The sequence below is a fragment of the Hemicordylus capensis genome, chromosome 1 (assembly GCF_027244095.1).
Source record: "Hemicordylus capensis ecotype Gifberg chromosome 1, rHemCap1.1.pri, whole genome shotgun sequence".
Classification (NCBI taxonomy): Eukaryota; Metazoa; Chordata; class Lepidosauria; order Squamata; family Cordylidae; genus Hemicordylus; species Hemicordylus capensis.
Window position 1 is genome coordinate 266,072,852 of NC_069657.1, and position 16,134 is coordinate 266,088,985.

The 16,134-nt window shown below is 45.0% G+C and overlaps 1 long non-coding RNA gene across 1 annotated transcript in view; it reads right to left on the reverse strand.

Moving 5' to 3' along the window:
• Positions 1-2,563, reverse strand: part of LOC128340816 (uncharacterized) — a 58,584-nt gene extending 56,021 nt beyond the window's left edge. The window contains exon 1 of the long non-coding RNA XR_008313995.1: positions 2,427-2,563. This is a non-coding gene — a long non-coding RNA (uncharacterized LOC128340816). The remainder of the gene's footprint in view (positions 1-2,426) is intronic.
• Between the last annotated feature and the right edge of the window lie 13,571 nt (positions 2,564-16,134).

The following is a 16,134-nucleotide window of genomic DNA, read 5'->3' on the forward strand; positions in this document are numbered from 1 at the left end:
TCTTCCTCCATGTAAAGTTTGCAGCTGACAAAACTGGAATTCATGCCATCTGTTCTGTGAGCTTTGATCATTAAGATAACAAAGAATCTTGTGACACTTTAAAGACTAACACATTTGTTGTAGCAGAAGCGGTTGTGGACTACAGTCCCCTACATTAGAAGCTGGACTTCCCACCATCACCATGAGTTATCATCATCTTCAGCCTTCAGCAGCCCAGGAAAAAAATCTGCTACTAAAAATGTTTCAGGTGCCACAAGACTCTTTGTCACTTTTCCTGCAACAAATGCACATTGCTATCCTCAGCTTCTGGATCATTAAGAGCATAGGGACAAGCTGTCATTACTTAATGGTAAGGGGAAAGCCCTCTGCACATGCTCAGAGGCACATCTATCTATCTATCTATCTATCTATCTATCTATCTATCTATCTATCTATCTATCATTTCACATATATAAAGGCTCAGCCCTGGTATTGAAAACAGATTCTGAGCACTGGCCAAAAAAGAAAAGGGGGAAAGTCCTTACTCTCCAGTGATATCAAAAGCCTGTTGCTTCCCAACGAAAGATTCCTTATATCAACACAATTTGAGACAAACCTGTGAACTTCACACACATATGAACATTCCAGGGTGGATCTTTTAAATGTCTTTGCACAAATTGGACTAACAGAGGCTATAAAGCCTACATGGTGCATCACAGGGTGCTTAGTTGAATTATTGATTGGAACAAATCCACTGCTTTCAAATCATGTTGAATCTGGTCTCCCTCTCCCCACCATCAGTTGCTGGGAGGGGGGATTAAAACAGCATGAATGAGCTTCCTCCTCCATAAACCACAAACAAAAACGTGTGTGTGTGTGTGTGTGTGTGTGTGTGTGTGTGTGTGTGGTTTTTTTAAACTAGGAAATTAAAATTAAAAGCCATGGCACCCAGAAAGAGAAAAAGAGCAGGGGGTAGGAAGCTGATTGCACATGACTTCTCCTCCCCTGTCCCCAGACTTCTTTAGCTAGTGACAAATAAAAACTTCTTTTGGGGGGCTCCCCACTTTTGATCACTTCCCCCTCTATTCTCATTCCCCCAGCATGCCCTTTAGATACCATTTGGTTGATCTAAAAGTGAGCTTTAATGTTACAAGTCATCATATCCCTTTTATATTGTAATAGATGAGCCAAGATAATCTCTGTTTGCAACAGAAAGAAGGAAAACAACAAATTTTCCAGTGGCACTTTGAAGGCCTACAGATTATATATCCTCAGATTATCTATTTACAGACATACACATACACACATGCATGTGTGGTATAGAAAATATTGTAAACTGTGGTGTGAAATGGCATGAAAAGTGAGTGGTAAAGTTTGTGACAATGAGAGAGAAAGAAACTTGATGTGTGAACACTGTACGATATTCCCCTCAGGGGATGGAGCCATTCTGGGAAGAGCATCTAGGTTCCAAGTTCCCTCCCTGGCTTCTCCAAGATAGGACAAGGGGTTTTTTTTTAATAGGACAAGATTTTTTAATTGAACCAACAAACTACCAAAGTATACAGTATGTTACCAAAGCACAATTATATACAAAGTGGTTGTTTGTACATCATATATCTACAAAGATTTACAAACAAGGATTTGGTAACCCACAGGGTTATAAAGTATATGCACGCAGTACTGTAACTCGGGCAGGGGAGGGGGCAGGATTACAAGGCACATCAGGTAATGGGGTGGGGAGAGGTTTTACTTCCAATGTCCATTTCCACAATTTGTCCCATTGCTGTTTAGAAGAGATACACTTGTCATTTTGCACATAACCATACAAACTTTTCCAGAAGAAATTTACTGTCTTGGGCTGAGAGTGATTCCTGCCTGCAACCTTGGAGAAGCCGCTGCCAGTCTGTGTTGACAATACTGAGCTAGATGGACCTATAGTCGGACTCAGTATATGGCAGCTTCCTATGTTCCTATGAGTATAGAATAAGTTTTCCTTGTCCTTTGCTTCCAGTGGAAAACGAGGTATAGCAACAACAGAGGAAGTGTGTGTGTGTGTGTGTGTGAGAGAGAGAGAGAGAGAGTCCTTGCTTTTTCCTACCACAGCTGAAGAAGGTATAGCAATAAGAGAGGAAGAAGCCAGTCACAGGCTGAAGTGGGTTCCTCAGCCTTGTGCAGTCTCTTCGCTTGTTATATTCAATATATAGGCAGCTGTGCACAACAGCATAAACTCCGTGTTAGGAGAAATGGTCTCTGGGTGGGGTATGCTTTAATTGAGAGGGAAGAGAATGGAAAAGGTTGCTAGGGGAGAGATCAGGCAAAGGAGAGATTAGATTACAAATTAGTCCCCCGCCAAGTTGGCAAATAAAGTTCCCTCTCTAACGATGTGTGAATGATTGAGAGAAGCGTAGGAAAGGGCCAGCCCCCGAGGGAAGGCGGCAAACAATTACCTAGGCAGCCCACAGCTCCCGTGTGCTGCTAGAGCGGCACGCTGCCTGCTTGCTGCCTCCTCGCTAGCCACTCCTCCTGAACTGTTCTGTGCTGCTGCCGCCGGGTATAGCTGAAATGCAGCCAGCTTTCTCCCCGCCCCCAGGTCCCCGTGTAGCCAGGCGACAGGCGTACTCAAAAAGAGGCGTGGGGAAGAGCGGGGGCGTTGGCATCAGCAGGTGTCGCTGGGTGGTTCCTGAGAAAAGTTGTTGTTGGTAGCAGTCTCCTTGACATGCCTTGGGTTTTTGTCACCCTAGGCTACTGCTTCTATTTCCCCACACCGGTTGGGTGCCTTCATCCCTGAAATGTGTGCATGCAAAGTGTAAGGATGAATTAGCAATGCATGCAGTGTTCCCTCTAACAGGGATTCCCAGATGTTGTTGACTACGTTGGCTGCAATGAGTTTTGCTTTGGGATTATGGGAGTTGTAGTCGACAACAGTTGGGAAGGAATCTGTTAGAGGGAACACTGCATGCATGTATAACCTCTGACCCAACCTGAAGCTCTCAGTTGGACTTCAACTTCCATCATACCAATCTATGATTGCTGCTGGGGATGATGGGAGATGTAGTCCAGCTTCAGGCTGGCCACCCCGGTATACAAGAAAGGGTGGATTTGTTTTCCATCAAACAGCAAAATGGTCAGTAGAAGATGAGTGCTATCTCATCCCAGAAGTACTGTTGGATGGCTTTTTCTTTGTAATTGTTACTGGAAACAGATGCTTCACACAGACACTTGTGTGTGCAGTGGGGGAGTGCTATATAAACCATGGATGATGATGGAGTGCCACTTTGAAGCCAACTCCAGTCTGTGCCATTTCACATTATTCTCTCAGTGAAACCCCAGGCAACAGCAAGGAGGACAGTAATGCAAAATGGCTTCCCAGGCTGTCATGCATAAAGGCACCACAAAATGATCGAATGATTTGGCCTCAAATTCCCCTTTTGGAGCCAAGAATGATTACCTGTGGTGATTACGTGGCAGAGAATTGATCGAGAATCAAGATGTCCCAATTTGTTCTGTTCAACTGCAGAGCGTCACAGTTCTTTTAGGGACAACTGGTATGTCAATATAATTGAAATAATTAATCAGCATGGCTTTTCAGATGCTTTTTGAGGAGCAGTTGGGCAATGCAGCAGTGAGGTTATATAGCCAAAATGCAGAATAGGAATAGGACCTATGGTGTAGATGTGCAAATTGATTTGGCAGCAATGTGGGCTCAAAGATTCTCCCTCTGGCTTCATTATCAGAAAAGGGCCAGTTTTTTGCAAAAATGATTCCACAAAACCTGTTTTGCCTAAATTAAAGAGAGCTTTTACAGCTGTGCATTTCTATACAGTGGCGGTGGTAAAATAAGGTAGGTGTCATTGTAAAGAGAGTCTCTGTTTGTGGGAATAAAAGGTAGAAGCTCTAATCATGTCCATTATATCCTGAAATTGGACAAAAATGGTTATTTGCTCAGTAATAAACTCCAACATTAATCTGTACCAAAAAAATTAAAGAAGACTCAATATCTAATTTGTCAGAAAGGTTTGGCCATGATTTTTAAAGTTACTGTTAATGCAAGAATGGCAGCCAGATTTAGATCTGATTTTATAAATAGTTGCTCACATACTGCACAGAGAAACACTGAGGAGGAGAAACACAGAGAAACACGGAGGAGCTCACATTGCTGCAAAGGCAGGCTGCTATGTGCCTGCTAAGCATGCCATAATTGCCATAGAAGTTGCATCGCAACTGTGATTGCACAATGCTCCGTAGGCACAGAGCATCCAGACCAGCTTTTGCAGTAGCACAGGGTGCATCTCTTGCCCGTCAGCATTTCTCTGCACAGTATAGAGGTCACCAATCTTATTTGTTACCAGAGTGAAATGTCCCACAATACCTTGCCTCTGTGGTTGGCTGTGTGATTCTTATTGTCTGTTATTTATTGCAGTGTTGATTTGTTGTGCAATGTATGTTTTATTGGTTCTGAACATATGTTAAGGCGTTTTGTCGAATCACCAGCAAGCACGAACCTTTAACCTTATATTTGGTGGTTCAGAGAACTGATCATTTCCTCACACTTCTACAGGAATGCCGAAGTGAGAAGCAGACCACATCAAGAGGGAATGGACCACATCGCTGTATAGGACAGCCACCGATCTTCTTTTGTAATGAACAGTCTTCCCTTCACTCTGATTATCTTGTGTCCAGAGAGGGTTTGTATTTCTCCTTTACTTAGGATAGTTCTGAGGAGCTCATTGAATGGGTTGCTATTTTGCCTGCAAACTTGGCTTTTTGGTTCTGACGGTGTTTTGGTTCTGATTTTTTGCTTTTTCCTGACAGCACAGGTAACATCATCAACATCGATCCTAGTTTATGAGCTTTCATCTTTTTAAAAAAGTGTGCTTGTGGTCCTCATTTGAACAGCCCTGCTGGATCAGGCCCAAGGCCTTTCTGGTCCAGCATCCTGTTTCACACAGTGGCCCACCTGATGCCTCCGGGAAGAAGCCCACAGGCAGGGAGAAAGGGGCTTGCCCTCTCTCCTGCTGTTGCTCCCCTGCAACTGGTATTGAGAGGCACCCTGCCTCTGAGGCTGGAGGTGGCCTATAGCTACCAGACTAGAAGCCATTGATAGACCTCTCCTCCATGACTTTGTCTAAGCCCCTTTTAAAGCCATCCAAGCTAGTGATAAGATTGCTTTGCAGAAAGCAGGGACATGTGCATGCTATCTGATATTCAATAAAAAGGAGTGGTCTTCTTAACTTTTGTCAGTTTTGGACATTAACAACAACATTTCTGGCTTGAGTCACAAGGAAGGGAAGCAGTGAAGAGTCCTTCAATCCCATTTACTTGCCTGTGAAAAAGAAAGGGTAGGAATTTTCTATATCCTCTTGCTTTTCAGTTTTAACGGCTGCTTTCATTGGCCAGTGCCTTATTAGAATCACTAGGTGAAGAAGGACTGAGATACCACTATCTGATAGGGTACCACCTTCCAAACAGGAAAAGGGATCATGATGCAGCTGATGATCGACAGACAAGGAGGAAGGAGGGTATCTGCTTTGCATGCAGAAGGTCCCAGGTTCAATCCCTAGCATGTCCAGGTTGGGCTGGAAAGACTCCCACCTGAAACCTTGGAAATCCACCTTCAGTAGACAATGCTGAGCTAGATGTACCAATGGTCTGACTTGATAAAAGGCAGCTTCCTTTGTGAACATATGCATGAAAGCAAAAAACATTCTGATCCCAATGGCAACAACCATCACCTCTGAATACAAGTCAGAAAAAATATTTATTGTTTCTATTTCTTTAATTTTATAATTAAAATCACATCACAATAAGCTGTGCTAAAGGTTAAGTGGTGCAGCAGGGAAATGCTTGACTAACAAGCAGAAGGTTGCTGGTTTGAATCCCCGCTGGTACTATATCGGGCAGCAATGATCAAGGAAGATGCTGAAAGGCATCATCTCATACTGCACAGGAGAAGGCAATGGTAAACCCGTTCTGTATTCTACCAAAGAAAACCACAGGGCTCTGTGGTTGCCAGGAGTCGAAATCGACTTGGTGGCACACTTTACCTTTAAAGGTATTTAAAGTTTCCAATATCACTGAAATCCCAAATCAAATATTCATTTATCATAAAAGCTACTTCCCCATGAATAAAGTGAATAATCAATCAATTATTACTCTTGCTTACAGAAGATCATTCATATGACACATCAGCATAAGCTCACCAAACCTTCACAAACAACTGAACAGTTAGAACAGGAATCCCACCTGCATAATCTTTTTTGGGGGGGGAACCTTCTCCACTAGTTATAAAGAGGACCCTCACCAAAAGGCTATTCTGCCCAAAGACCTTCACAAAAAGGTCATTTTAAGAAGCTCAGTCAGAGCTGACTTTTATTCTTCATACATTAGTCCAACTTAAAGTTAGATTATTTGGTCCCATAACTTGGGGGGGGGTGGTCTTCAAGAATCATACATATTTAATCATTCAAAACCCACCTTTGTATTGTAAAAGACAGACATACTTAAAAGCCATTTCAGAGCTGCTTCAATTGTTACTTTACATTGTACTTTACATCATTGCACTTTACACAGAAACGCAGGAAGCTGCCACATACCAAGTCAGACCCTTGGTCCATCTAGCTCAGTATTGTCTACACAGACTGGCAGTAGCTTTTCCAAGGTTTCAGGCAGGAGTCTCTCTCAACCATATCTTGGAGATACCAAGAAGAGGACTTGGAACCCTCTGCATTAAGGCATGCAGGTGCTCTTCTGTTGTATCCAAGACAAGACAGTGGAAAGGTCCACAAAATCCTTTTATTAAGAGCAGTTCCCACAAGACATCACATACACAGTCAGAGCTGAGCAAACCTCCTTTCTGCTACTTCCTGCCCTTTCTGTCTACTGACTTGCACATACACCATATCTTCCCAGAGCGGCCCCATCCCCTAAGGGGGCACTCACTATGAGCACTCTCATAGTGCTCACACATGTAGTCCTCCATTGAAATGCAAACTAGGGCAGACCCTGCTTAAAGGAAAAGTTGTGCCCTCGAGTCGGTGTCGACTCCTGGTGACCCCAGAGCCATGTGGTTTTCTTGGTAGAATACAGGAGGGGTTTACCATTGCCTCCTCCTGCGCAGTATGAGATGATGCCTTTCAGCATCTTCCTATGTCACTGCTGCCCGCTATAGGTACCATTGGGGATTTGAACCGGCAACCCTCTGCTTGTTAGTCAATCATTTCCCCGCTTCACCCTGCTTAGCAAAGGGGGAAATCCATGCTTACTACCACAAGACCAGATCTCCTCCTTAGCTTAGCTTTCTCCTCAGCTTTGAGCTGTCCACCTTTCAAAAATGTTTGAAGTACTTCCTTAGTCTCCTCAAAATTCCCTAAGCACCTTTTTTTAAAAGCACAGTACATTTTTTAAAGGTTGTAAAATTGACCTAGAGATGTGGGGCATGAGGCAGAAATGAGAGAGCTGTGACCTCACAGCTGCCAGCCAGTTCATGTTGTGCACAGCCATCTCTTTACTTCAAACCCTCAGAATCAGTTTTTCCTGGGCTTGACCCTGGAAAGGAACAGATATTCCTGATGAAAAAATTGTGGGTATTGTTGGAGACACCTGTACCCCAACATTAGACCCAGAGGTACCAACCCAGAAGTATATGGAATTCAGGCCTATGTCTGATTCCATTTTATTAAGAGTTCAATTAAATGCCTGAACTCAAGGTGAACTGACACCCAGGTCTCATGACTGCCTCGGCTAACTGCTCTGTGAAAGAGGAGGCAATCCAGCATTGTATTGTGAAACTGGCACTCACAGAAACACAAGGGCTAGGCCTCAGCTATCAATATGCTAAAATGTAACTAACTATCAGATAATGTCTGTGGAAGAGGCCAGAGGCTGAGCTCCCCTTTCCTGTTGCAAGAAGTCTATGTTAATCCTTGTCAATGATGGCTCTGCTATGCCCAAAGGGGATACTCAGTTGCTGGCTATAGAAATTCCACTCTAGGAAAACACCTGTAGATTTAGTCATTTTATTAACACCTTTTAACACCTTCTGGGACCAGGCCAGGAATCTGGGGTCAAGAGAAGATGCCCATTTGCAGCTCAGAGATGCAGATTTGATTTGGGTGAAATAGAACGTCCCCTCCCCAAGATAGCAGCTAACAGAAGATGGGATTGAGATCTCACTGGATTGAGATAATATCCTGAATAATTAAAAGACAATGTCCAGCAAAGTGTCACCTTTTTGGGACCCAGGAAGGATGAGGATATTTTGAATAGAATCTATGGAGATCAAAGGAAGATACAACTATAAAGAATGAGGCTTACTGGACAGAGTCAGCAATGTTGCCTAACAAGCATACTTGCTCAAGAGCCATCCCAGAGTTTGCTGCTAAGCTGCAGGGCAACAAGCAGGAACTCTGTCCATGGACAGGAACTGTTTGTGACTTCTGCTGCATGGTGAGAAGTCAAGACTTCCCCAGCCATGGTGCTCTCACTCTCTGCCTCGCTCTGAGCAAACTGCCTGCTTGACCAGCCTGCTTGACCACTGCTCCCAAGCTGCTGTTCCCAGCTACAGCATCTCTCCTTCAGCTGAATTCTCACCGCTCTCAAAGCCTCTGACCCTGGCAATATGTGCTCCACCACAAGCCTTAGATCCCTCTTCCCTCCTCCCTACTAATTACCGCCACCCCCTTTCTAAGCCTTCCCTTCCTTCTTTCTCTGCTTCTCTCTAAATGTTTTATTAGGATCTGTTAGATTGTTAGATAGCTGTAATTACTGATTGCACACACATATGTTAGTTAGGCACATTACACTACACTTGAATCGGAAACATGTTTTTTATTTTATCCTGATGAGCAACTTTTTATAATATAGCCCTTTGAACTTTCTGAGTATGCCTCTCTCTGTCTCTGTTTGCGTGCCCAGATCCTACATGGTCACCATCTCCAAGAACCAATTCAGTTTGTGTATGATATGACTTTGCCTCTTTCCCTCTGAGCATGCACAGAGTGCGAAACCAGGTGTAGTTCACAACAGTATGCTTCCAGAATATGCCAGCTGCTATTGTAATGTACCTTTGGATGTACTCTTAAGGTGCTATATACAGATTAGTAACTCAATCTGTATACAGATTATATACAGATAATACAGAGCAGTAACTCAAATGTCCAAACTTTAGTATTTGGTTTTTGTAACTACCGTTTTCTTTAACCTAAAAAACCTGACTTCCCTTTACTGTATAGCCTCCTCTGATACATTTGTAAAGTGTGTTATTTTTTCTCAGCCCCCTTTTCTGGAAACAAAGAGGCCAACTCCCTTAAGCTCAGTTCATACAGTGCGTTCTCCATACCTGCCATGCTTTCGGGCTGCTTTTCCTTGCATCTGTTCTTGCCTGAATTCATCCATTTTGAGCAGTCAATGACTAAAACTGGCTTACTAGAAGTGCCTTTCTTAATTCATCTGAGAATCACATTTGACCTCTTTGCAAATGCATACTACTACTCAGCAAATACTCTGAGATCTCTTTCTTCCTTTGTTCTTTCTAGCTTTTGAGGCCCCAGATGATTGTTGTTGTTTTTAAGTGCATTGTTTGTCTTCAGATGCGTAGCCTTGCCGTACTGGATGTCATTCCATTTCTATTCACTCACTTGTTGAAATCATCCAAATTCATTCTCTTTCCTTCCCGAAGCTTCTTCTCATTGTCAGTGTCTCGTACCTTCCTGTTGATGTCAACAAAACACCCTTCTTTCCCTCAGATCACTAACAAAATTGTTGGATAAAAATAGGCCCCAGGACTTACCCGGTTAATTACTTCCCCCATCTGGAAAGTATGCCATTCAACAAAAGTCCTGTTTTCTCTTTTAGGTGTCTTGTGGCAAATGGCTGACTACATTTCTCAACAGCACTTCTCAGGGAGTAGTCTAAAGGGCTACTATATTTCAGGACTTCCTCTAGTCAAGAAGTCAGCCAGTGGGTTGATATCCATCGGTGGGGCGGGGGGATCCCTCATCTTTTACAAATGGGTTGATGGCCATCTGCAAAATACCTCTGTATGTGGTACAGTATCAGGTGCCTTATTACTTGAGAGTTTTCTTTTAAAAACAAGATCTGTATGAATCCCATGAGATATTCTGTTATATATACACTAAAGGCAAGCTCTGAGCTTAGTTGCACAGTCAAAAGCATGAAGTGGAGAAAAGCATGTGAATATAATCCTAAATGATATGTGACTGGCAGCCACACAAATAAAGGCAACGGTGTCCCCAACTAGATGGCTAATGTTCTCTTAAGATGGGAAGAAACCATCCCCTAGAGGCGCTGGCATAACAGATGTGAGCACTCAGCTATATTATTGACCTTCACCCAGTGTCTTTGGTTAGCCGTTAGTATGAGGAGCACATCTTTAGCTGCTGGCAGGCAGCTGAGCCAGGCTATGGCCAACCAGCCTCCTGCAGCCCTGAGGTACAATAGTTCCTCCCCTAAGAAGCCATGGGCCTTGCTGTTTTGTCCTCGCATGGGTATTACAGCTATGGTGTAACTCCCCTACAAAGCCTACAATAAATTGTGGCTAGGGGTGATGGGAGTTGTCATGCAGCAACATCTGGAGTAGCACAGGTCGGGAACCCCTGCTCTAAAGCACGGGCACAAAGGGTTGCAGCCGGCATCCATAACACGCAGTGGCGTAGGCACTACTGGACTGAGAGGAGGACAAATATCCTTGGGCTGCAGATGTTTGGGGGCCACCCGGGGCACCCCCTCACCACCTCCCAGAGCACCCACTTTCCCCACCTCCCCAGAGCACCCAGCTGGCAAGCAGTCTGGTGCCAGCCAGCCAGCCACGCCCTTTGTGCAAGGGTCAGAAGCATGTTAATGCAGGGGGCATGGCCGGCATCAGGGCCTGCACACATGCCACTCATCACCACCCCTCTCTCAGCCAGCAAGCACTTTGTTCGCTTGGAGTGAGGGAAAGGAGGGAAGCACCCAGGCGGTGAAGGAACCCCTCACTGCCGGGGAGAGGGCAGCAGGCAGCCTAGCCATGTTGCGATGCCAGCCCAGTCCTCTGCTTCTGACACTAGTGCATGGGGTGCGGCTGGCACTGGGACACGGAAGCACCTCCTGCCACCCTCTCCCAGAGGTAGTCCTACACCCCGATCAGACGGGCTCTTTCACTTTCATACAGAGAGAGAGAGAGAGAGATGGAGAGAGAGATTTTCAGAAGAACAGTTTCAAAGTTGGGATTTTGAATAGCTTTGCTCAGCTACAACAGGGACAGCAGTAAGGCAGGCCTGCCACGGCTCCGCCCACACTAGATGGAAATACAGTATGTAGTGCTGCTCAAGATAATAATCTCTCAGGAAATTAAACAGGGAAGGGAATTGGGATGTGCGGGGGGGGCACTCTAATAAACTGTTTCAAAATACATTTTCATTCATTGACAAGTTTATATTCAGATGACTCCAAGGAAACATTGAAAGGGCCTTTCTCTCTCTCAGCAGCATGTTCAAGCCCTTCATTTCCACTGGCATCCTGGCAAGGGAGTTAGTAGTACGATAACCTGAAGTGTGAGCATCAAACATCATGGCTGTGCATGGAACTCTAGATAAGAGCCACATGAGCTGGATTAGATCTGCTTCAAGCTGCAGATCGGAAGCCCTGGAGCCGTTCACAAAGCAGGTTGGGCGCTTTCAGATGGAGCATTTGGCAGATCTTACACTGGTAGGAAAGGAAGTTGTGGCTTCCTCTCAGTGCCTCCCCAGGACGGAAACAGCTAAAACTGCATTACTCTGGCAGATGGTAATGACTAGACCCTGTCTTGGGTTGTTAAGATATGGCTTGCTTGTACTTAGGACAAGCTTCATGTATGCCTTTGCCTCGCGGCGTGTCTGTTGTTTTCCTGCTTTTCAGTGATATCGTGCTGTGCACTTTGTATTGTGAAAAGACTTGGTTTAATTTCATGTCTTTCCATTTGATGTAGAAGTGGCTCTCAGGAGAAAGGGTCACTTTCTTGGAAGCAGCGGGAGTCTGCTTTTGCTTCCATCCCCCACCATGTTATGTCTATTTAACTCACTTACTTTCTCAGTGGGTTCAAGTCACTGGCTGATATCCAGGCTAAGGTAATGCTTCTGTTGCGAATGCTGTGCCAGTCCTAGAGGGAGGGGCGATTTCCATCAGTCTCTCCTTCCCACTGAAGCCCACTGTGCCCGTGGAAAATATGTCCTGGAGGGCTGCACAAAAATCACCTCCCGCCTCTACGACCAGCGCAGCTTTAGAAGCATGAGTGCTGTGTTAGTCTGGATGCCTTGCCAGCCACCAACTGCAACTCACTGAACACCTGGCCCTTTGCCCTGTAAGGACATCATGTTTGAGTTCCCTTTCCCACATGCAGTACATCAGTTTCTGGGAAAGAGGGGGCTGTGTCCTTTTCAGGTTCAAAAGGGGGTTATTCCCTTGATTTCTTTTTCTTCTTTCACATACTTTTGAAGGGTTAATTTCAGTGGCAAGACTTGGAAGTCTTCGAAAACCTCTGGCATAGACACACGTGAGGTGCCAGGGCTCTTCTAGTCCCTGTTCTGTTCTTCAGAGCTGATTGATGCCACAGAGAGTAATCCACCAGGGATCTTCACTGGCCGAAACCGGTTTCTGCTTTTTAATACATGAGAAAAAATATATCTCCTTGCTTGAGGGAGTCTCCGCATGCACTGTCCGTGTGTGCGCCTCTGATTAAATGCTAGAGGATTAAATCAATAGCCTGGAAAGCGGTCATGTGAAGACTTGTCCTTTTGTAAAACACTTAAGGGGGAAAAAGTTCAGCTATCAAACTCTTCTCGTGACAGCGTCAACAGTGCTGGGGATAGAAGCGCAGCTCACAGGATGCAACCTGTAGGAACACAGACTCCCAAAGGCATGCTCCAGGCATGTGTTGAAGCCAAAATCACTTGGGGCCAGCCCCTTGGGGGCCTTACCTTATTTGGGGATTATCTGTCAAAGCAAATAAAAATCACATCAAAAGGTTAGCATCATAATTCAAAACAGGGAGGGAGGGAGAGTCCTGTAAATGCAAGTAATAGCTTAATGAAACACAGCACACATCCCCCTTCCGATGGGTTTCAACAGAATATCTTTTTTGGGGTCAATTTTTAGAAAAGGAGCTTCTGGCACTTGGGCAGTATTAATGGGTCCTTAGGAAGTCTCGAAGCCACCTAATGGAGCAGTGGGGAAATGACTTGAGTAGCAAGCCAGAGGTTGCTGGTTCGAATCCTTGCTGTCCCAAACTATGGGAAACACCTATATCAGGCAGCAGCAATATAGGAAGATGCTGAAAGGTATCATCCCATACTGCGTGGGAAATGGCAAGGGTAAACCCTTCCTGTATTCTACCAAAGACAACCACAGGGCTCTGTCAACAGGAGTTGATGCTGACTTGAGGGCACACTTTACTTTTATGGAGCAAGCATAAGAGGAGTTCTATAATATTGTCCATAAGGAAGACATTCTGTTGAAATGTACCAGACAAGGTGATTGAGAGGGTGATAGCGTTGCAGCTCCAGGCTATCTTGGAGGAAGCAGATTGGACCCATTTCAAACTAGCTTTCAGGCAGGCTATGGAGTTGAGACGATCTTGGTCAGATGATCTCCAGTTAGGAATCAACATGGGGATTGTGACTCTGTTGATCCTTTTGTATCTCTCAGTGGCTTTCGATACCATCGACCATGGTATCCTTCCAGGGCACCTGAAGGGGTTGAGAGTGGGAGGCATGGCTTTGCAGTGGTTCCACTTCTACCTCTAGGGTAGGTTCCAGATGGTGTCACTTGGAGACTGTTGCTCTTCCAAAAAAAAGGGCTCCAGTATGGGGTCCCACAAGGCTCCATATTGTCTCCAGTGCTTTTTTAACATCAACATGAAACTGCTGTAAGGGATCACCAGGGGATTTGGTACAGCGTGTTACCAATATGCTGATGACACCCAAATCTATTTCTCTATGTCAACTTCATCAGGAAATGGCCTAACTTCCCTAAATGGCTCCCTGGAGATGGTAATGGGCTGGATGAGGGAGAACAAACTGAGGCTGAATCCAAGCAAGATGGAGGTACTCATTGTGGGAAGTTGAGACTTAGGAAGTGGTTTAGATCTGCCTGTTCTGGATGGGGTTGCATTCCCCTGGAAAGAGCAGGTATATAGTCTGGACGTATTTCTGGACCCAAACCTCTCCCTGATCTCTCAGGTTGAAGCAGTGGCCAGGAGTGCTTTCTATCAGCTTTGGCTGATATGCCAGCTCCCTCGACTTCTAGAGATAAACAGACCTTAAACCAGGGTGCATGTGCTGGGTAACATCCAGACTTTACTGCAATGTGCTCTATGTTAGGCTGCCTTTGTATGCAGTTCAGAAACTGCAGTTAGTACAGAATGCAGCAGCCAGGTTGGTCTCCGGAGTTGCCCGAAAATATCACATTACACCCATTTTAAAAGAACTACACTGGCTGCCAATAAGTTTCTGGGTGAAATACAAAGTGCTGGTTATTACCTATAAAGCTCTGAATAGTTTGCATCCAAGGTGTTTAAGAGAATGCCTTCTTCTTCATCAGCCCTGCTGCCTATTACAATCATCTGGAGAGGTCTGGTTGTGGTTGCCACCGCTCAGTTGGTGGTGACTGGAAACCGGGCCTTTTCTAGAGTTGCCCAGGGATTCTGGAACGTGCTTTCTAATAAAATTAGAGTTTCCCCTTCTCTGAATGTTTTTAAGAAGGACCTGAAAACATACCTGTTACATAGGAAACATAGGAAGCTGCCATATACTGAGTCAGGCCATTGGTCTATCTAGCTCAGTATTGTCTTCACAGACTGGCAGCAGCTTCTCCAAGGTTGCAGGCAGGAATCTCTCTCAGCCCTATCTTGGAGAAGCCAGGGAGGGAACTTGAAACCTTGAAACCTGCTTATCCAGGCATTAAGTGTACAGTTTTAAAGCTTCAGGTTTTAAGAGTTTTTATTTGTATTTTAATTGTCTAACTCATTCACTCATGGAGGCTATTCTCACAATCGGCTAAAATTGGGCTAGGGGAGCCTAGCCCGATTTTAGCAGACAGTGGGGAACACCAGTCTCGCAGGAAAGCCCAGTTGCCTCACAGTGGGTTACCTGCTTAGGAAGCCCTCCCCTTAGCCCAGGTTAGCATAGTGAGCACTCTGCTAACCTGGGCTCTACGATTGTGTGTTGCCGTGGCGTGGCTCTGCGCTGCGGCAACTCATGAGGAGACCCCCAACTGGGAGGCTAAAAGGCAACCTCCCATCTCGGGGATCTCTCCAGCATGCTCTGCACGCTTGCACAGAGCATGCTGGAACTACCAGGGGCCGCGTGGCCCCCAAACTCCCAAGCCCCCTCTGGCTCTGTGACAGATCCAGCAGTTGTGTGGGCGGCTGATCCAGCCTCCCAGGGAGGGCTAATGATCGTCTGTGGGGAGACGGGCTTATCCCGCTCTCCCAGCAAACCCTCTGGAGGCTGGTCTCACTGATCATGAGACCTGCCTCACGGACTCACTCACTGACATGAAACTCCCAGACCAAACCATATAAGATAGAAATATGCAGCTTTCACAGGTAAGTTCCAGACCTTGCCCAGCCTACCAAAAAAACCCAAAGGCCCAGAAAAATCCATTAACGTCCCAGAAAATCCCATTGAGACACACTGAGAATGAGATTTCATAGAGCTAGAAAAAAAACTAGAATCACAGGAAGAAAAGATATTCATATCCTTGCAAACTACAAACCCACTCACTTACTTATTGCCTGCCTGCCTGCCTGCCATCAAACTCCCAGACCAAACCACAAAAGATAGAAACACACCATTTTTGTAGGTGCATTCCAGACCTTGGCCACACTACCACAAAAATGCAAAATCCCGGAAAAATTCATTAATGTCCCAGCATATCCAAAAAAACTCTTGCATTGGAAAGCATGTGGAATTATACCTCATAAAGCTAGGAAAAGTATAGAGTGACAGAAAGATAGGATGTTAATATGCTTATAAACTGCAAACCATTTTATGTTGAAATCAAAATTGAATAAATATATGTGTGCATGTAAGTATATATGTATGTGTGTGTATACATACACATATCTATTCATATGTAGATAATAACAACCTCATGTACAAAACTCAGCTCCATGTAGGAAGG